This window comes from Lissotriton vulgaris, chromosome 8 (assembly GCF_964263255.1).
Source record: "Lissotriton vulgaris chromosome 8, aLisVul1.2, whole genome shotgun sequence".
Classification (NCBI taxonomy): domain Eukaryota; kingdom Metazoa; phylum Chordata; class Amphibia; order Caudata; family Salamandridae; genus Lissotriton; species Lissotriton vulgaris.
This window is the reverse complement of record NC_141696.1, coordinates 423,621,739-423,639,539: the sequence shown is the minus strand read 5'-3', so window position 1 is coordinate 423,639,539 and position 17,801 is coordinate 423,621,739. Positions and strand designations below refer to the sequence as shown.

Here is a 17,801-nt window from a genome sequence, read left to right as displayed (position 1 = left end):
TGCATGCTTTCTCCCCCTACCTTGGCTACGGAGGAGGAAGCGTCTTATGCTGTGGTGTTGTGTAGGGCAGCCGGTGCCTTGGGCCTGGAGCTCCCTACATGGCAGTCAAGACAAATCTCCTGACGGAGGTGCTTCAACCTGCAGCAACTTCTCAGAACACCTCTTGCCCTTCAACAAAGCTCTCACTGACGTCCTTCTGGGCACTTGGTCCAAACCCAACACAGGAGCTCCTGTGGAACGAACGATTGCCCGCCGCCACCGCCCGGCTCCAAGTTATCCCATTTTCCTCACCAAACACCCTTCCCCTGAGAGCTTGGTGTCCCAGCGTCTTCTTCCAAGGGTGCATTGCCCTCTGCTCCTCCAGAAAGAGAATCCAAGAATCGCATGTTCTCTTTCTCCAGCTTGGCATTGCAGTCTGTGAATACCGCAAGCCTCGGCTGATACTCCCATACAGTCAGTGATATGGTTGCGTAAGTGCTGCCTCAGTGTCCGGAGGAGGGCCGGGACGTTCTCTCACAAGCCATGGCAGATGGGAGAGAAGCAGCAAAATTCACGATTCGCTGTGGACTAGATATTATCGACTCCCTGGGCAGAAGGATTGCCACGTCGGTAGCCCTTCAGCACTGTGCCTGCTTGAAGACGTCTGGCTTCTCAGGGGATGTCCAAGCAACTCTCCTGGACATGCCCTTTGATGGCCGTTGCCTTTTTGCTGACAAGGCATACTTGGCGCTGGAGCACTTTAAGGATTCTAAAGCTACGGCCAGGTCCATTGGCCTTGCAACATCATCCTGTCCACCACAGTCTGCCTTTCGCCCCTTTCATGGCTACAGAAGGGGCACCCCACCACGTCCGGCCAAGACTAGCCTCTGGTCCTCGCAAGCTGCCCAGCCTATGGATGGCCATGGACGTGGGACTCTGCAGCCTCACGGGTCAGGGAGCCAGTGGACGGGCCAATTCACCCTCCCCCCCCCCCCCCCCCCCCCATCAGCAGCCAGTGAGTGGCAGGTTTCCGCATCCCCCACTAGCAAACCATCACGTTAGAGAGGTGGGTTTTGCAAATAGTCTGAAGGGGCACTCCCTCCCCTTTGAGACTGTCGTCGCCCCACCCCCCATGCCACCGTCTTTCGATCGCATGTCGGAGGATCATTTGGCGCCAAGAAGTTTCAGCTTTCTTGGCTAGGGGAGCTATCGGAAGAGTCCTTGTGCCAGAAGTAGGTTATGGCTGCTATTCCCACTACCTTCTGGTGCCCATGAAGGACATGACCCTGCATCCTATCCTAGACTTCAGGACTCTCAATCCCTTCCTTCGCAAGGAGAAGTTCAAAATGCTCATGTTGGCTCAGGTTGTGCCTGCTCTCGATCCTGGAGACTGAAGGGTGGCATTGGACTTGCAGGACGCCTATTTGCCTGCACCCCTTGGATGTTCACAAAAGTGATGGTGGTGGTCGCAGCTCATCGGTTCAGATCAGGGGTTCCAGTCTTTCCCTATCTCGACTACTGACTGTTGAAGGCAGGCTTGTCCCAGGCTGTTGTCTCCCACCTCCAGACTATGGTGGGCCTCCTGCATTTGCTGGGGTTCACTATCAACATGCTGAAGTCCCACCTGACTCCCTCTAAGTTGCGCCTTTTCATCAGGGCTGTTCTGGACACATTGCAGTTTCGGGCATGTCCTCTCGAACAGAGAGTCTGGGATATTCGGGCTATTATACTGATGTTTCAGCCTCTATCCCGGATTTTGGCGAGAGTGACCCTGAGGTCCCGTGGCCTCCTGCATCCTGCTGGTGGATCATTCCTGATGGCATATACAGACTCTGCTTTGGGACCTGAAGTTCCTGTGGGCGCAGCATCAGGGAAATCTTTCCGACTAAGTCTAGATCTCGAAGAGAACGGCACAACAACTGCAGCGGTGGTTAACTAACTAGGATTAGGTCAGAGGCAGATCCCCCTCCCTTCCCCAAACAGACCTCACAGTGGTGATTGATGCTTCACTCCTGGGATGGGGCAGCCACCGGGAAGAAGTGGAGATCAGAGGAGTCTGGTCTACGGCTCAGTTCAGGCTCCATATCAACCTGTTGGAGCTCTAGGCGATTCGCTTGGCACTGAAGGCATTCCTTTCCTCCCTCAAAGGGAGGGCAGTGCAGGTGTTCATAGACTACACCACTGCCATGTGGTACTGCAATAAACAGGGCAGGGTGGGGTCGTGGACCCTTTGTCAGGAGGCTGTTCACCTTTGGAAATGGCTGGAACATCAGGGCATGACCCTGGTGGTTCCAACACCTAGCAGGTAATCTGAACACCAGAACGTATGAACTCAGCTGTCGGTGCTCGTTGGCTCACAGATGGCGTCTTCACTAAGAAGTGGTGCAAGATTTCTTTCAGCAGTGGGTCAAGCCTTAGTTAAATCTGTTTGCCACCGAAGAGAATGCCTAATGTCAGCAGTTCTGCACGTTGGAGTTTCCAAGGTGGCACTCGCTCGGCAACGCTTTTCATCACAAGTGGAACTGCGGCCTTCTGTATGCCTTTCCTCCTGTGCCACTTCTGCCATGAGTGCTGAAGATCATTCGTGACCGGGCCCAAGTCATTCTTGTGGCTCCAGACTGGGCACGAAAAGTCTGGTACCTCTAGCTCCTGAACATGGCCATCAATCCTCCGATCTGACTGCCCTTTCGGGAGGATCTTCTGTTTCAGCAGCAGGGGATGGTCCTTCACCCAAAACTGTCCAGGCTCCACCACCTTGCCTGGAGATTGAGCGGCGACAGTTGACAGCTTTTGACCTTCCACCTGAAGTCTTAATGACATCTTGGCAGCCATGCGTTTCTCCACTAAGACTGTATACGCCTGTTGATCTAACAAGTTTGTGGCATGGTGCATAGCAAAGGCATTGGATCATCTCTCCTCCCCTCCCCGAGATTCCTTTGTTACTTCTTTCCTTGGCCCAGCAGGGCTCACTTCTGGGCCCTCGTAAAGGCTCTCTGGTAGCCATTTCTGCTTTTCTTCGGCTACCGGATCAGCCCTCTTTGTTCAAGTCCCCTATTGTTAATAGGTTCTTGTAAGGGCATTATTCACCTCTTTCCTCCTTCTCCTTTCATAATGCCTCAGTCAGACTTGAATCTTGTCTTGACTTAGCCTATGTGTGCTCCCTTCCAGCCTCTTCACAACTGTCGTCTCAGGCTCCTTATTCTAAAGACTGCCCTTCTTATTGCCATTACCTCTGCTTGCAGAGTGAGTGAGCTTCAGGCTCTTTCTTCTACGCCTCCTGACAAAGTGGTGCTTAGGACTTGTAGTTACTTCTTTTCACATAGGACAAACTATCACTTTGCCTACCTTTTTCCCACTTTCTCACCCTTCTAGGAGGGGAGAGACTCCACCGTATGGACCCAAAACATGCGCTGTCCTTCTATCTTGATCACACTAAAGATTTCCGGGTGGACAATCAACTCTTCGTTGGCTATGTGGGTGTCAAGCAAGATTGGGCTGTCCAAAAGTGTACTATCTCAAGGTGGGTGGTCCTTTGTATAAAGATTTGTTACACTTTACAAAAAAGGAACCTCCAGTGTGGGCTGCGGGCTTATTCCACCAGAGCTACAGCAGCAACTACTGCTTTGTCACATGAAGTCCCACTTATTGACAACTGCCAGGTGGCCACGTGGGCATCTAAGCACACGTTCACCAGACATTACTGCCTGGATAGTCCAGTCCGGAGGGACGGCTACTTCTGTCCTCCAGGACTTTCTGGTGTGAACGTGGTTCACAGATTCTCCTCCGGGGTTGGTATTGCTGGAGTATCTATTCTAAGGTAAGGAATCTATAACTAATAGTCTCTTTCAGATGAACAAGCTACTTAACTTTGGTAATGGTGTATGTGTAAGAGACCTAGCTTAGTTATAGATTCCTTGTCGCCCCACCCATCCTCCCCGCTCTGCAAACTGATTTCTAGGGATAGGGACTCCCTTACAGGGACCTAGTTTTGCGGCACCAGTGGTCAGTGTCTTTCATGGCTCTGCGCTTCTGACGTGGAAAGTTGTGTCAGAACTGACGTCAGCACGCAAGGGCGTCGTCTAAGTAGGCACCTTCCAAGACTCCGACGACGGACACGGAGTCTCCTGATGCCACCTACCGATGCACATGGGGTGCTGCTAAGGTAAAAAATTATCAGGATCCAGTCTGACCCCTGGGGGTAATTCTAAGGTAAGGAATCTATAACTAACCTATGTCTCTTACAGATGCATCATTACCGAAGGTAAGTAACTTGTTCTTTTTGCCTCGGTTGTACGAGAAACGGCTTGCTACGGTCAGATATGGCCCCAATGGAGAATGCTGGCTATCATTTAAAATCAAGAGGGGAATTAGATGGCTGTGTCCTGGCCCCATTTTATTTTCCTTTTTCATTAATGGGATTGATGACACACCTGGTCTCTTCAAGTCGACGAGCCTATATTTGCTGCTGTTCGGTTGTTGTGCTGCTGTATGCCGATGACAGTCCTGATGTCAAGGATCCCCATCGGTCTGCAGAAACTGATGAACACATTTGCTGAAAATTGAAGGTTTTTAATGCCAACATATCCATATTGGCAGTTGAGGGGAAAAACAGAAGTGCCAGACTTTTTATATTAAGAACACTCCAATTGTAAGGGTTAATACATTTTGCTACTTGGGTATTCTTTTTACTAACAATGGCTCTTGGTCCCAACAAATACAGTTGTGTAGTTCCTACTAATCCGTAGGATCTTCACATAGTTTGGACAGCATAAACTAAGGGCTTGGTGTCAAGACTTATTCCAGACTTCCCCGCAGGATATGTTGGTCTATAGACCAGCTAGCTCACAGTGCCACTCTATAAGCCCCCCTAACTTAACAGGGAACGAATGGTTTCTAGCAATCACTGAAAATGACAACCCTGTCCCCTCCAGTCTCGTTGAAACAGTACAGAACCTTTCACTCAGTCACTCATGCTCACTTATTCTCAGAGAATTATACCGAGAATACACAGTGGAACTTTTCAGTGTATTTATTGAACCATCATTATTCTCGTATGGAACACATGTGCTGCAATGATTAATAGACAGAAGCAGATAAAAGTGATTACAAGCACCAAAAGCGTGAATATTGGGTATAGGTACACCATGGTGCCTAAATAATGTATACATGCAGCTATATAAAACGAGGCAGTAATCGAGCGTACTCCTATTATGCGACCCCTACTCTAAATGTACCTAGAGTGTGTGTAAGTGTAGAGCCAAGGATGCCCCCAAGGGACGATCCACCCCATTACCTGGTGGGAGGGAATAATGGACCCTGTTGTTGTCACGAACTGGACAGCCCTCACAAGATGTCAGATCCCGTGTGGTGAATTCTCAGCATGCACGAACCTCTGGTGTCAGCTGGAGTGCCTCGTCTGCTAATCTATCAGAATGCTCATCTTTTGTAACAGCAAGCAGCCTTGTGATATACGTATAGATTAATTATGTTATTGATATGTAGTTAGCCCTGTGGATGAAGATAGAAATGCCTTTTGTATATAGTGTGAGACAATACGTTGTACATGATGTTCCAGGCATTGTGATAATATTGTGCAAAGCTAGATGTGTAAACAAGTTTAGTTTCTGGGAAACTAATCCGACATTATCGTGCACGCAAAATGTGCAAAAGGTTACTGCTTAAAAATAGGACAATGTAAGAAATCAGCTGCTTCCCTACATGACCCTAACTAGGGAATATACCAATACAAAATGCCAGATCAGAAATTCAAAAATAATGGTGGACCCCTTTTTATGTTTTAGTATTGCTTCATTTATCTGGGAAGCGATCTGAATTTGAAATTTGTAATTGTAATTTCGCGGTTGGGAGTAGGTGTTGCATGTCCACAAATGAGCATTGCTCTGTTAGCAGACTAGTATTTACTTATTGTGAGGAAGTTTTAGTATTGTTAAAATTAATTAGCATTTGGTAAGTGCACACCAACATTTTTGATACATAGACACTTGCAAAGTAAAAAAAAATTCGAACTCAAAATAATGTTACTTTGGAAAATCACAATCCATAAGGCAAATGTAAAATAAATCATTTCCAGTCTGGTCTCTTTCTTTGTGCTGCCGGGTCAGGGGGAGATCTGACACATTAAACCGGTCCTCATTCTGATCCTTGTGCGTGTGTGCTCCCTTTTTCGTTGCTAGAGTTTGGTCTGTGGTTGGATGTTGGATGGAAGGAGGGATATATATATATCGCGAACAGCAAACTGTACAATTCATAATACACAGGTTAAAAAGTGTAAACCTAAGCTACATTTCCAACTTGTGTGGTGACCAACTTAAATAGCCTCCAAGCAGACTACTAATGCCTGACAACCACATTCCTAAACCAAGGTATTAAATCACTCTTCCTGTATTTCACATACGAAGGTCATGAGAATAAAAAAGTGGTCTTCAGATTGTGGTGTGAGATGGGGAAAAAAGCAAGGTCTCGACATGTTAAGATTTGCTTCCATGACTTTATTCAAGCTTCAACTGGCAGGATGTCCATATGGAAATGCAAATGTAATTGCACACTATGGTTCAACGAAATCCAAAAATGTATTGCAGCTGGGTTCATCCAAGTACATAGTGTAACTTCTTTCCACCATGTAGTGTAGGATGTTTCCATAAGCTATACAGTACCAGATTCAATGTCCTTGGACCTTGGTTTACTCAGACATTGTATAAAATCCAGTGGTGGGAGAAGATAACAAGCAAAATTGAGGCATCCTAAGTCGTTATCACCTTTGATTGAGAGTATATCTCGTAAAGCACCCCTTGAAGCATCCGTACTATTCAGTGGTATCCAGTGCAATAATGGCATTGGCCTAGTATAACCTAAATTGGGAAAAACCTTAATTCAAAATGAATAGGACAGATGGTGTATTCTGGGTAAACCAAATAATGGTTTTTAAGACCTTGTTTTCTGATCTTTATGACAGTTGGATATTGCAATACCCTCTTATTTTCCCTCCATGGCAGGCTAGTGATAACTCCTGTACCTTATAAACAGTGTTATCTTGTGAAATAGCTCTACTTCTCCGTGGTTACTGCACCAGCTCTCTGTACTGGTGCTTATGTCACTTAATAATTTGGCTGTCCCATTTTCTTTGTGAACAGCATCTGTCCCCTCCACATCGCCATAGTTCAGAGCATTTTATTGGGCCACATTTGTTCAGTGTTAGTTGGACATTGAAAATCCTTATGGGGTTAAAAGCCATACATTGTGTTTTCACTTGATTGATAATCAAGTGAAACGATCAAGTACATTTTGTATCCCCATTGAGGTACTGGAAACAAGCAAGGTATCTTCCGCAAACAGTAATGTGAAACTTTAAGCTAGTACACACCCTTAGCAAACTTCTTGGTTAATTGGGAACTTTTTTGTTTTATCGTTTGGGGCCAGCAAATGTTCGCATAGTTTTCTGTATGGAGAAATTCCCAAGTGTACATACAGCTGCCCACTCACAAACGAGTGGGGAATGCTGTCAAGTGTGAAAGTCCACAAAAGTATAGAAACTTTGAGTGCTTAATATTTTCTGCTTAGTAAATGTGTAATCCAAACACCTGTACTGACATCCCTGGCAGCGAGAATGTTGTTGTTGTTATTAGCCAGATTTCAAGGTGGTTTAATAAAATATGTCAAAACAATTTCTAGCAGAAATCTATTCGGCCTATAATTAATGGGAAGTCCTTATCTCCCGTCTTGAAAACGTGGTCTATTTCCACACTAAGCCATGTTACAGAAACTGCCCTGTTGCATATAATGTAATTTGCTAAGGTGGTTAAGTAGGGTGCACAAATATCAGGCTCTGACTTGAAAAAGTCTGTCCGAGTGAAGGCAAGTCAGCGGCTCTGTCACACTTTTGTTAATCATCCCTTTTGTGAATCAGTGGCCGTCACTGCTTTTTCAAGTGTAAATTGATCAGCAAGATTATAGTATGTCTTATTGGGGCCAGAAATCCAATATATCCTCACTTAACAGTAATGTCATCAAGTGTTAAAGACGAAGGATTGTGCAATTAAAGTGCAGAGAAATGCATCAACCACAGACTTTCATCTCTGTGTACTTTGGGTAGAACACGTTTCCTTAGCCACATAAATAATGTTGTGCCAAAATGCTCTACTATTGCTCAGATTAGAAGCCTACTAAAGTTGACCAATAGATATAAAGTTCAGTATTCCTTGTTCACCTGTAGACATTTATTGATTTTACAGTTCATTGTGATATCATCTCTTTATTTATTCTTTAGAGAATCCAAGAGTGCCTTTTTTCCTTGCTTATATTTGGCATTATATCAGTTACGGCACCATATGGTCTGCTGTTAGAATGATTAGGTCTTGTTGGACAGAGTCTTAATTTCTCAGCCATCTCTTCATGCTCCTGCATCATAGAGAAAAGTTCCTTCTTTTCACTGAGAACTAACACTAGAAGAGGTAAATTAGTTCTCATTTTAAGCTTTTCCGATGGTTGGAAACCTGAAGCCTTGCACCACCCTCACTCAACTGATTCCTCTTACGCAGGTTGTCAATATCCATGTTTAGAGTTTCAATTGAGTTATAGTCACTCTCTATTCTGGTGTTTTCTGGCACGCCCATCAGAAGATGCCAATGGGACAGATTCATTATTATATAGTGTATGTATTTAAGTAACTTTGGGGGTAGTAAGACACTTTCTCCATTAGTGATTCTCAAACCATGTGTTACAGGCCTCAAAGCTAAGTGCTGCACTACTTCAAAGGGGCATTTGACAGTGGGTAACTCTGTAGATGTAATGCCCCATATGGTATCCTCTTCCTCCAAGGTGTCAGTAAGACCAAATAAAGGTTAACATTTTTTACTGAATGCAGGTGACTTACGCATAGTTAGCTGGAATGTTAGAGGTGCCCTGGACAAGATTAAGAGATGGGCCATATTACACCAAGCCAAACACTACCAAGCGGATGTTCTGATTCTCCAGGAGACACATCTCTTTATATGTAAGTAACCAAGATGGTCGCTCGGAGCTGATGCTCCGTAGGAAACCCCCTACCTGCTTCCTGAGCGGCGGTCTGACGCGCTGTTGTCCCATCCAGAACAGCATTTTACGAAACCGGAATGCAGGCAGATCTCATGAGGCATGGGATCGCCTGTCTCCGACTTTGCTTCCCGGAGATCTGGGCTCCGAACGTTTCGGCCGGCCACAGTGCCGGGTTGGCGCCAGGAGAGCTGCGGGCCGCCGCTAGTGGTCGCTAACCTACGCGTGACGGGGACGGGCACTGACTGCACCGGGGTGATGATCCGAACGTGGCGGGCTAGCGAGATCAAGGATCGGGTCCGGTGGCTGCCTGATCCCGGAGCTGTATTGATGCTCAACTCTCGCAGCAACATAAACAAGTCTGCGGTGATCGTTTTTGAGGAAACAGCCTGACTTTGAGATGGCGGCCGTTCTTGAGGAACGCGACGACCACATCATCCTTCCCCCACAGAGCTGCATGGTCACCAATTAGCTCATTCTCAGCTAAGGTAGACTAGTCTCTTGCATCATCACACCACCTTTCTGGTATCAAAATACCATTTTTGGTTAAGCCTTGGGTGGGATCTCTTGCTGAGGCAGCCTGACTTTAAGGTGGCGGCCGTTTGAGGACTACGAGGAGCGCTTTCATATTTCCCCTATGGAGCTGCACTGCAACAGATCAGCCTACTGGAGCCATGCACCTGCCACCCGCGATGCCCGAAGACAATCGACAGAGCGATCCAACCTCCCTTGCCCACGCCACTCTGAAGATTGGTCCGACTGCAATTTGACTGCGATGAGTGAGTTACATGGCATCTCTTTCGGGGCTGGCTTCCTAGGTGAGGGGGCACCCCGAGTGGACACAGCGCAGGCCTCTGCAGGCCACAAAATGCACTTCGTAGCCGTCTGATGGGGACCCTCTTCTTGCACCAACAGAGCTCTATGAGAATCCACAACATTGTCACCGGCATCTGGAGGGCAGGGGGGGGAATCCATTGTCTATCGCTTGACCAGAGGAGCTAAACAGCTGCCCTAGGCGGCTGACATACGTGAATCCATCTCAGCAACTGGTTCCAGGAGATGCTGTAACTTGGAAAGCAGTAGGTGACATGTGACTGCCTGGGAAAGTCTTGATGTGACACTACCGCCTGTACCAACACCCAACCACTCTTTCAGTACCATAGGGTAAAATAAAGAAAAAGGACTGACCCAACACTCCCCAGAAAAGAAGATTCTTACAAACTGCTCCTTTTTCTTCACATCCACACCACATTGCAATGAAAGAAGAGGATGTTTATCTCCTCCTACAAAGCCTGCACGACCTTCTAAGACCGCATAGATCTTACCAAGATCTTGAAGCGCTCACTTTACCCAGTGCTGAATCACAGCCTTATGGAGTTCTGGGTAGGGAGCCCTCTGTCATTGCCACAACTGCAGCCCTCTGTTATTGCTGCAGCTGCTAAACAACTGTTACCTAACAGACCGAAGCTAGGTGGCTATAGAGAATAAAAAACTTGTATAGCCGCAAAAAACTGTAGCCGCCCTGTCTGGAAATACCTCGCCTTTCTACGACCACCTAGTAGCCATCCACAGCCTTTTGGCTCTGGAGTGTCAACAACCAGCACTAGAGCACTAATCACAAAACCTTCACACCTCTTGCACTTTCCCCTCTATGGACGGTTTCTGGAAGCTCTAGCCCACCATTCCTTATAGGGTGCCTGCCCCCTCGCACTCGCCCCTCTACGGACGGTTCTGGATACCCTAGCCCATTATCCAAAAGGGTGCCTGCCCCCGTCCCTCCTAGCCGCTATGCCTTACGCCACATCAGCCTTCTCCAACCCCGCTTCTGCTAACCGCTTAAAACCGCACGGCCCAAACTCCTTCACAATCGTCTTCCCCCTTAATCTCTCATCGAAAGCAAAAAAAACTTTTAAACAAAAACTAATCAGACAACATCCTGAATCATTATTCGTAGACATCTACCACTGCACCTCAAAAGGACAAGTAAAAATGGATCTCATCTTCCACACTGAAAGACCCGAAACATGGAACTCCATCCTCAGATCACAACTCAATATCTCCAAAATGACCAACACGTCCCATAGATGCAAACTGTCTTTCTCAGCCCCCAAGCACAATAGGCGAAATGGGAACACCACTGTGACCCTCTACTCTAATGGCACAGTGCTGATACAAGCCAGCAATAACAACCTAGAAATCTTTGAGGCCCTCTTCCCATCCCTCCGGACTTCCTCCTCCCCTGCCCTCCTATTCTCCTCTCCCTGAAAAACCTGACTCACCAACAGAACTCACCCCCCACCCCGGGACACCCTAGTAATAACACCTGCCTCCCGCGGTAAGACTCCACCTCCAACACTACCAGAGAGAACAACACTACCAGAGAGAACTCACATCCCATCTCAGGGCACCCTAGTAATAACACCTGCCTCCCGCCGCGAGTCTCCACCACTTACATATCCAGAGAGAACAAGACCCCGCTACCCCTCCCCTCCGGCAAACCTCTGCCCCCACCCCTCCCAACCCACTTCGGACAAGCTAAACACACAGCACGTGACTCCCAACCCCCTCCTCAGCCCCACATGCAATTTAACATCCATATCCAACATAGCTCCCGCCTCTGACCCCGCCCAGATCCAACACGGACAACCCACCCACTAAAGGGCAACCTAACAACACCAGACTCTCCTCCCCCAGGTTTTACTCTCACTCACAGAACACTCACACTGACCTAGAGACTGAACAGCGGCTCACCCTGCTTGAAAGCCAATTTACCACCATAATCCAGGGTCTTAGCGAAATCCTTACCAACCCCGCCACTCCCACAAAACCCCACCAATACCCTTCCATCCCCTTTCTCTCTCAACAGAGGCTTCCCAGTGCTCCCCATCAGGAAGAGATCTCCTCCTCCCTCTCTCATCAGACACAGAGAACAAAAAGAACTAGAGAAATCACTTCTGCGAGTGAAGCAGCAGCTCTCTCCTCCTCGTATGACAATCCTATTGCTGCCACCCCTAATCCAAAATACAGGTGATCACCGGACTGGGAAGAGAACAGGCCCCCCCGAAATACCCTAGACTCCCGGCCACACGCATTATCATCCCCACAGTCCCCCAAACGATTAAACACACAACTGAGACACCACCCACAAACTGCGTGCTCATAAACTGCATGTCAGCCACCAAACATGCCACAGACCTAGCGGAATCCATCCTCTCCCATGACATAGACCTAGCATTCATCACTGAGACATGGCTACATGACTCCACATCCCCACTCATGATTACTCTTGTCCCCCCGGCTTTGTTATCACCAACAAAGATAGAAAAGATCAAAGAGATGGAGGTATAGCCATCATCCACAAAAACAATATCTCTGTGTCGAAAATAGACTCCGTCACCTATAACACTTTTGAGTGCCTAACCGCCAACATCAACACCAGCAATAAAAAAGACACTCATTTATCACCCCCCAGACAAAACCACTACATTCACCGAACACCTGTCCGACCTGATTGCCCACTGCTCTCTCTGAGATACGAACAACCTTATTCAGGGCGACTTCAATCTTCACTGAAATGCAGAAAGCAACCGGCTAATCCAGAACCTGAAGGAGCTGCTTCACAGCAACAACCTCACCCAACACTGCTTGGAGGAAACCCATCACAAAGGAGCAGTCCTAGACGCTGTTATCGCTCAGCATGACACTGTCATGATAGACCATATCCTGCCCGTGGACTGGTCCGACCACTACTTAATCCTTTTCCACCTCACTCAACCTATTACTCCTAAACCCCCCGCCCAAATCACCTCCGAAATGGACTAGAAACTTCACCCAGATTAACATGACTGACCTAGAGAGAAGGGTTAACTCTCCTCACTGCCCCCACGGACAATCTATCCACAACAGAACTAACTGCACACTACAACACAAACATGATATCCATTCTAGATAAAGTAGCCCCATTAAGACTAAAAATAACCAGGAGCATCCCCTCCAGAACGTGGTTTAACACAGACATTAACAAAGAAAGAAGACAACTAAGAGCTTCAGAAAGACTATGGAGGAGCAACCCCTCCTCAAGCCTACTCGAACAACTCAAAGCAACCCGAAGGAAATAAAAAAAACACATCAGCAATGTGAAATCTACCTTCTTCTGCGACGCCCTGGACAACGCAAAAACAGGTCCAACGAACTGTTCAGAATCATCAAACAACAAACCTCCAAACCCCTGGATTCCTCCCTAGAGGCTTCCAAAGACTTGTGTTAAAACTTCGCCAACTTCTTCGAAGAAAAAATCACCAAGATTGAGCTCTCACTGGAAATCCCGTCTGCAAAAACCTGACTCCAGTGACAGTAGATAGCTCGCCCAAGCACCCCTCTAAAACCTCGAAGTCCTTCATCCCATCCCGGAAACCGAGATCCACAAACTAATCTCCACCTCCAAACCAGCCTCTCACATCCTTGACCCGATTCCCACTGATCTGACCATAAAACTGAGTCTCTCCATAGCCCCGTTCTGGTGCAAGATCATAAACAGCATCATTCCTGAATGCCTCAAAGTTGGCCAAGTCACGCCTACGGGGGGCAGCAATAGCTACACACCTGTGACTGGTACAATTCAAATACTTACACCATGTATATTTTACCAGAGTGCGCTTGTGGAGGGCAGGAATGATTGGTTGCCCTGAGTGTCTCCGCTGTGGGACAGGCGAGGGCACACTCCTGCACACAGTCTGGGGTTGTCCTGTGCTCCATCGATTTTGGAGAGGGGTGTTCTCCTGCCTGTTGGGGGTGTTGGGATGGGAGCTTCCACACACGCTGCGATTGGCCTTGTTGCATGTAATGGAGGGCATTGGTGGTAATAGATATAAGCAACATCTTTTGCTGATAGGTCTCACGCTGGCGAAGAGAGACATTGCCAGGGCGTGGAAGGCGCCCCGGGCTCCTCCATTGACTGTATGGAGGAATAGGATGGACTTTTGCATGGGGCTCGAACTGCCGGTCTTTATTGCCAGTGGATGCCCGCGTAAACATTTTAAGATATGGAAAAGATGGGCGGACTACCAGGGGTTGGATCTGGATCCACCGCCAGAGGGGGACACTCGCTTGCCAGACTGGGTGTGTGGAGGTTGGGTTTTGCAGGGTTGTTGATGGTCTCAGTGTGTTGTTCTGGAGATGTAATCCTTCCTTCATTGTGGCATGAACGCAATCCGGGGGCGGGAGGGGGTAGGTTTGTTACATTATAAAAGTCAACAACATAATTGTTGATTATTGATGTGTGCAGCAGTCTCCGGGTTGCGGATCTATGCAGTATATGTGAACCGTGACAAATAAAATCTGTTTAAAAAAAAAAGTTGGCCAAGTCACACCACTACTTCAAAAAAACAGGCCTTCACTCCAAGGAACTGAACAACTTCAGACCGTCTCCAATCTCCCCCTCCTATCCAAAATACTGGAAAAATGTGTCCTCCAACAGCTGACTCAGCACATGGACAACATCAACCTTCTTGACCCCCACCAATCTGGTTTCAGAAAAGGCTACAGCACCGAGACCACAATCCTTAATATCACTGACGACATCCACAAATGCCTCGATACCGACCAATGCTGCCTCCTCATTCTCCTAGACCTTTCGGCAGCCTTTGACACGGTTGATCACCAACCTCTCATCGAAGTTCTTCAAGAAATGGAAGGAGCTGATGAAGTGGTCATACGCTGGTTCTCCTCCTTCCTACACAGCCGCTCACAAAGGATAAAAATAAAAAACTTTACCTCCAACCTACACCAGATCAACAGGGGCGTCCCCCAAGGTTCAGTGCTTTCACCCCAACTGTTCAATATATACATGGAACCCCTCACCACCATACTCAAAAAGGCAAACATCCCTTTCCACCTCTATGCAGATGACACCCAAATCTATCTTGAAATCACCTCCATTGAGGACATCCACAGTCTAAATGCCACTCTAAAAGAAATCCAACAGTGGCTATCACTTAACCACCTAAAACTCAACCAAGACAAAACTGAAATACTCCTCATCCCCAACAAAGAGGGGAACCCACATATTTCAGAATTTCTAAAAGCTCTGGGTGCTCTTAACGGCAATCTCACTCTGACCCACTCTGTTAAATCATTAAGAATTGCCCTAGACTCAAAACTCAACATGGCCAATCACATTAAGAACTCCGCAAAGAGTGCCTTCATCAACTTGAAGTTACTTAACAAAATAAAACCATTCATCTCAACAAATGACCTCCAACAAGCCACCCAATCTCTGGTGCTATCCAGACTCGACTACGGGAATGTCACCCTAACTGGTACAGCTATATCTCACCTAGCCCCCCTCAAAACCACTCTCAATGCAGCAGCCAGAATGGCCACTGGCATCAGGAAATACGATCACATCTCACCAGCACTCAGAGAACTAAAATGGCTCCTAATATAACTGCGTGCCAGATACAGAACTGCCTGCCTCACACATAAAGCCCTTCATTCAGGTAAACCTGAGAACTCGGCTGCCAAACTCAATAGGGCTGGTCAGACAAGGACCCTCAGGAACTCCAGCACCCTAATACTCATCCCCTTCAAAGCACGCAAACAAAAAACTGCTGCACGATCCTTCGCTGGGAATGCACCCAAAATTTGGAACGCCATTCCAGCCGACATCAGAACCATCCCGTCCTTCACAAATAAAAAAAAAAACGACTTAAAGTCCTGTTCCTTAAACTCTCCCTCCCGAATGGATAACCACCATCAACACGCTTTTCCCTGCTCGTCATCACTTTCCAACATTGTAGTTCTAAGACTTTCCTCCTCCCTGTTACTCCAATTGCTCCTCCCCCCCCTTATTTGGTTTAACCCCAAGACAACATGCTCTCTATGAGGTTCCCTCAGGACTCACGGACGACCTCAATGCTGCTCAGCACACTTGGATTTCCAAACCTATCTTGTTGAACCCTGCTTTATTGTATTAACCCCAAGATAACATGCACACTAAGAGGTTATCTCAGGACTCACGCACTTCCTTAATGCTGCTCATCTCTTCCTGACATAGTAGCTCTAAGACTCTCCTCCTCCCTGCTAGTCCAATTGCTCCCCCTGCCCTAATTTGGTTTAACCCCAAGACAACGTGCTCTCTTTGAGGTTGACTCAGGACGCACGGACGACCTCAATGCTGCCCAGCAGACTAGGATCTCTGAACCTATTTTGTTGAACCCTGCTTTATTGTATCAACCCCCAAGACAACATGCACAATACGAGACATCCCAGGACTCACGTACTACCTCAATGCTGCTCAGCACACTTGGACTACCAAACTTATATGTCAGAATACTGTTTATTGTATGGATCTTGCTCAAAAACTGTTGTGAAGCGCTCTGATACCCTCGGGACAGTCTAGGGCTATATCCTTAAATAAATAAACATATATTGGGTACTAAAGCACTGTGTCGCCTTCGATATGGCTATGTCCAAGTAGTCCATTCTGGGTTCACTAGGGGGTCGCAAGGGGTTGCGATTATAATAAATCGCAGAGTTTCCTACAAACATGTTAAAACAAGGACAGATACACTGGGGAGATACGTATCCCTTGAGGGTACCATATATGGGGAACAGGTGGTCTTGGGATGTGTCTATGCCCCCGCCGCTGCAATGGGTCTTGGTTGAGCGCCTCACGACTTTGTGGGCCGATATGCCGGAGGGATTAGCTTTCATAAGGGTAGATTGGAATGATGTAATGGATTTGTTGGTAGACAGATGGCAATCCGGGGGACAAGCCGTCGCCCCTCACAGCACTAAACTGAACACCTTGGCGACAGGGTTGGGTTGGGTGGATGATTGGCGCTTGTTACATGGAACAGAACTTGGTTACACTTATTACTCGACCTCCTATGACTCGAACTCCTGCATCAATTATTTCTTTGTGCCCCGAAATGTAATTGTGAGGGTGAGGGCAGTGGAGATGCTCCCACGGGGTCTCTCCGGTCATTACCGATTGGTTCTGATGGTGCAACTGGGTCCTGAGAAACCCCCCTTTAGATGGCGTCTCTCCCCATGGCACCTCCAAGATGAGAAGTACTGGGAACACATGAGACAGGCGGTTGACCAATACTTAAAAACTAATGTGGGAACGGTGGCTGACGCTGCGAAGGTGTGGGAGGCCATGACACCCACTTTGCGGGTGGGTAGATATTTCCTATTACGCGACTGCACGTTGCGCTCAAAGGGAGGCTCTACTGCGGTCTGAGGCACACTTATTGCAACTGGAGCAACGCAGGAGGGGGGAGGGAGGTCATTTTGCGCACCAACAGCTAGTACTGGCGCAACAAACTCACTCTGCCACCCAGTGGAGGGACAAGTACAGCAAATTGTTGAATAGACTATGCCAGGGGACTTTACAGGCCCAGGTTCTTCCTAGTATACTAGGTCCTGATGGACAGGTTCTGAGCGATCCCTTTCATATAGCGGAGAGCTTTGCAGAGTATTTTGCGGACCTCTATACCCCGACAGAGCTCCTGAAGGAGGATGTGATCCATCACTTTATAGATTATCTACCGCCTCGCACCCTTTGATGATGTGCAAACAGAACTGGAACTGCCGTTTACCGTAGACGAGATTAGCACTGCGCTGGGAGAATTGAATTCTGGTAAAGCGACGGGCTAACGGGTTCCCATGCAGATTCTTTAAGAAATCTATTTCCCAGCTTGGGTTGCACTACCTCCATGTCATCCAGGAAGCCAAAGACCGGGGCCGTCTGCCGAGGGACTGGTGCTATG

At 47.6% G+C, this 17,801-nt stretch overlaps 1 protein-coding gene across 5 annotated transcripts in view; it reads left to right on the top strand.

Annotated features, from left to right (window-relative positions):
* Positions 1-17,801, top strand: part of HERC2 (HECT and RLD domain containing E3 ubiquitin protein ligase 2) — a 1,676,463-nt gene that overhangs the window by 1,030,198 nt on the left and 628,464 nt on the right. The window lies entirely within an intron of this gene.